The 4,936-nt window shown below is 43.1% G+C and overlaps 1 long non-coding RNA gene across 1 annotated transcript; it reads right to left on the reverse strand.

Moving 5' to 3' along the window:
* Positions 1 to 462: 462 nt before the first annotated feature.
* On the reverse strand, positions 463 to 1,911 carry LOC133789986 (uncharacterized). Its single transcript, XR_009873829.1, has 3 exons — positions 1,403 to 1,911; positions 1,139 to 1,226; positions 463 to 1,070 (listed from the first exon to the last, which is right to left on the reverse strand). It is a non-coding gene; the product is annotated as an uncharacterized LOC133789986 (long non-coding RNA).
* Between the last annotated feature and the right edge of the window lie 3,025 nt (positions 1,912 to 4,936).

The following is a 4,936-nucleotide window of genomic DNA, read 5'->3' on the forward strand; positions in this document are numbered from 1 at the left end:
CTACCACCAGGGCTCCGAAGTCCCTTCGAACACGGGTGGGTTTTATCTGCTAAACCATTTTAAGATTGGTTTTCACAGTTCAGCTCTAGGTGCATTCGTTGGCGTATTCTCTCCCACCAGTGGGTTTTCATGTGCCGAGAATTCCTGTTGTTTGGGAATGTCTTCCCGGGGTGCAGGGATGTGTTGCACCTCCGAAATTCTTCGCATCAATGCCTCAAACATCTTAGCATTTTCTACATTCTGCTAATGCACAGTCCTTCTCAGATCGTCTATCAGAGTTGCTAGATTTGGTTCTTGCTGTGCTCTTTGTCCTCGGCCTCAATCTCCCCTGGCTCGGGTGCCAGGCACCATCGTGAATTTCTATACAACAATGTCTAAGATATTTGAGTATACTAGTTTCCCATACACAAGGAAAAGAGAAAGGAAAAGAAAATAATTCACAATGATTTAACTCAAAAGAGGTAGCCATAACATTCAGGGATATAACCTAAAAATACAAAATGATCATAATAGATCATGCCATAAATTTTTAGTTAGTAGATCGATAAATACAAAATAGAACCCTAGCTACACGTCAAGTTTCTACATACGCCTGTTACAAATATATAAAAGTCCTAAAACCTAATAGGTTTGCGAAGTCTTTACAAAAAGTATCAACAAGATCCTCACAACATAACCTAATCTAGGCTATCCATCAGGATATCCACCTTTATGTTGATATCCTCGTCCAACTTCTTGGGATCCTCCTCTGGCTCTACTGCCTTGCATACGGAAGACATCCTAGGTGTCGCAAACCAGTCGCCAACAGCTATGATGAAACCATCTCTGTGTCGATCCTCTCAGACAAGTGCTGGCATATCGCACTCTCCTCACTCGGGTGTGTTGGCCCTATCAAAGACTTCTATCATGTAATGTGTCCATTTCCAAACGACATGCTGATGCCATTTATCGTACTCAAAGCGTCAAGGATTCTTATCGTTAAAGAGTCTATAGTAATCGATCCTAGGCGAAGGGATCATGGGTAGTTTCTCTGTCATAGGGTCACCTATCTCAGGTATATCAGCCATAACCTACAATTTATAGAATTGGGGTAAATAAAAGAAAGCAAAGGAAATAGACATGAAAAGACAGTACTTACAGTGAGTGTCGGTCTATCTTTGTGAAATGTACATGGGGATTGTCTACAGAACCGGTTCAACTTGAGCTCTGATACCAAATGTAACATCCTGGATTTTTAAGACTTGTTAATGCGGAAATATAAACGTCTTCATTTAACTAAAATGTCTCAAAAATCCGTATAAAAAGACTTTTTAAAAGTCGTATGGCCATACTTAATATTTAATACAAACATAGTTTATGAAAAGTAAAATAAGCCTTGCTTATGAAAATAAAACAACATTACCAAAAACAAAACAGCTTCCCACAAATTAGACTACAGCGCTCACTGCTCTACTTTGCCCTTGTTCTTACCTACAACAGGAAACAACTAGGTAAACGAAAACGCTTAGTAAGTTCAACTTTAAAACAAAAGTATGTAGAGAAGACAGGTGGTAACTGACCAAGTCACTGACCACTGGTAACAATATTTCAACAGAATTAGGGTTTCGGATCCATCCGGACCCTAAAAAATAAATTTCAAGAACGCAAAAGTGTCCTGGCAAACTTATGGTCATGTCTGATAACCAATGTCAAACTATTTTAGATAAATCCATGCACTAAGAAAATCCAAGAGAAAATAGATATAATATAGGGAATTTACTCATTTGGTACCTTATGTTTTTGCAAAGTATCATTTTGGTACCCTCTGTTTTCAATAATGCTCATATGGTACCCTGTATTTTAAAATTATACATATTTGATACCCTAGACTCAGATTTGATAGATAAAATTTTGTCAATATGATCAAACTGTCATCAGCTATATGTAATTAAGTAATTAAATATAAATTTGGAACTTATATAATTGACAGCAGTTTGATTAAATTGGTAAAAATTTATTAATTAAATTTGAGTTTAGTGTACCAAATATGTACGATTTTAAAATACAAGGTACCAAATATGTACGATTTCATAATATTGGGTACCAAATGAACATTATTGTAAACACAGGGTACCAAAATGATACTTTACAAAAACACAGGGTACCAAATGGTTACCTACCCTAAATATATATCAAAATAATTCATGAACAATGCTAAACAATTTCCAACAATTTGAGCATACCACGCCCTCCAACAATTTTGCTAATCAATAGGAGAACCGAGTCTCAACACTAAGATCTAGCCAATAAATATCCCCATCCAGTGTAACTATCAAGTTACCTAAGGCATCGCTACTTATCCAAAAGTAAATCCCTCACAATGGTAACCATCAAGTAACCTAAGGCATTGTTACTATTCAAGAGCGTAATCGAAGTTACACAGTGTTTACACAAAAATGGCTCCTGATGACGTGGCAAGAATTTATTACACGCAGTTGGCACGTGGAGTAGAGAGGTGATGTTTGACTATCGACCAGCTCCTTGTTGCTTCATCAGATCTCACAATTAGATACGAGCAGCCTGGTCGCATGCTTCGGTTTATTTCTTTTAAAGATATGTAATCTTGTAATAACTACATTTATTATTTTCCCTTTATTACCTTGATATGCTATATTAAGGATAATTAAGGCCCATTGGCCCATGTAACCCCCTTGAGCCTATAAATATGAAAGAGAAGGCTCAAGGAGGGGATTTTTGAACCTTTTTTCTAAATACTCATAGAGAGAGCATAGTGCGATTATCCACCGAAACATTGTAATTCTCCTAAGGCTTGTGAAAATCAAGAACCCTAGTTATTTGATCATGGCATTAGGATTCAACATCAATAATATCGCTAAGTGGACGAAGGTTTTTACCACACAGTTAGGGTCGAACCACTATAAATCACTTGTGTCATTTCTTCACCATTTGATTCCATTCTTGATTGCCTTCTTATTTCTTTGTCGTTATTCTGACTCTGTGTCGTTGGCCAAATCGAGGGTCAACATTCTGGTGCTTTCATTGAGAGTTTGATCAAGAAGCTTTAAGTAAATCAAATGGCAAAGACATCCAAGAGAGCTGGACAGGTCGCTGGCGCTGCATCATCTCAACCTCCTCCTCCAAATGTGGCTGAGAATGAACCACATTTAGAGTTTGAGGAGGAGGAGTTGGATTCGGAAACGTTGAGGGCAACACTGGGGGTGTTGCAGGATGAGTTGGCCAATCTGGAGAATGCAGCGGAGACCATGGCGCTGCAGCAAAGGGAGATTGAGCATCAACGCCAGGAGCTGAATGAGCGGTAGGTGGACATGGACCATCGGTAGAGGGATGTCACGGCCGCTCTTGAAGCAGCCATTCAATTGGCTCGAGGACAGGCTGTGCTGGCCTCTCAACCGGATTAGCCACCGAGTGCACCACCACAGTGGCCTCCCAGTCCAAGTCCTCCGCTCCAGCCAGCAAGCCCTCAAAGGCCGGAGCAGCTACCTGTGGCTCAGGATGATGTCCCAATTCGGCATCCTGAGCAGCAGCCTCCATCTCAAGCTAGACGAGGAAATCCTTAGCGCCAGAGGCAGAATAAGGCCGGGCAGCCACCCCACAGCCCTAGACGCCTAGGGGACGAAGAGCCAAATCCACCGAGCAAGGGGCAACGTCCTTCTACCAACAGAATGAATAATGAGTCAGGCTCTGCGGTCATGGGCCCACCACGGCATAATAATGCACAGGGACCCAACGACCAGCGCAGGCCTCCCCCTGACGCTTGGGAAATGCCAGCCCGAGGAGGAAACAACGTGAACAGCCGGTCACGCCATAGTCGACCACAATTTAGAGATGGCCATGACTATAACGAAGCTGATTCTGGCAAAGGGAATGTTGGTCGGAGGAATTAGGAAAGAGGTGGAGACAAAAACCCCCCACCTAGAGAAAATAGGTCGGCAAGCCATAACGTTGGGGGGCAACCCTGACAACACAACGTCTTTGATCGGCTGGGCGCCAGTGAGCAAAGGCGTAGGGATGATGACTTGAGGAACGTACTCAACGAGCGGCATGAAAGGCACGACGAGTACGCTCCTCCGGCACCGGCCGCCCCAGCGATCCCAGAAGCGGTTCAGGCTCAAATTGATGCTCTGAACTAGGCAGTACAACAGCTAGTCGAGGGCCGGACTTCCCACATAGAGTACGACCGGAGGAGGGGCACTCCATTTGTGCAGAGGATTGTTGTGATAGAAACCCCCAGCAAACTCAAAATGCATGTACTACCAAACTTTGATGGGTACGGAGACCAAATATCTCTTGTCAACAAATTTGAGATACAAATGGATATTCAGAAGGTGTCAGACGATGCCCGTTGCAGGATCTTCCCCGCTACACTATCTAATACCACCCAAGTGTGGTTCTTTAAGTTCCCTCCTGCTAGTATAGTATCCTGGGAGATGTTCGTGAAGGAATTTTACGGAAAATTTTATGCGGGTCGCGTACACCCCACTGAAGCCAACCAGCTGGTCGAGATACGTCAAAAGGAGGGAGAGCCCTTGAAAGAGTCTGTCTAGCGCTTCATGTGAGCAGCAGCTGGAGCCAAAACAGTAGGCGATGAGGGAAAGATGATGGCCCTAACTGCCAGGGTCAGACGCCATTCTCCCCTCTAGAATAGCCTAAGGAAAAATGGGGTAAAGAGTACCCATGAGTTTTTGGATCGATCTGATCGATACATCAAGCTCGAGGATGCGATTTCCAGCAAAGGCAAATCGCCTACAAAAGATAAGGGACCGAAAGAAGAACCCGCCAAGGCTGCCAACAAGTCGGATAAACCCAATGGCAACGGCAAGGGCAACGAGAATGGAAATGGCAGGAATGGTGGAAAAAGGGTGGGCAATGAGCCGTCAACGTCTGACAATAAACGTCCCAAACGCAATAGATATGA

The sequence above is a fragment of the Humulus lupulus genome, chromosome 7 (assembly GCF_963169125.1).
Source record: "Humulus lupulus chromosome 7, drHumLupu1.1, whole genome shotgun sequence".
In the NCBI taxonomy this organism is placed as follows: domain Eukaryota; kingdom Viridiplantae; phylum Streptophyta; class Magnoliopsida; order Rosales; family Cannabaceae; genus Humulus; species Humulus lupulus.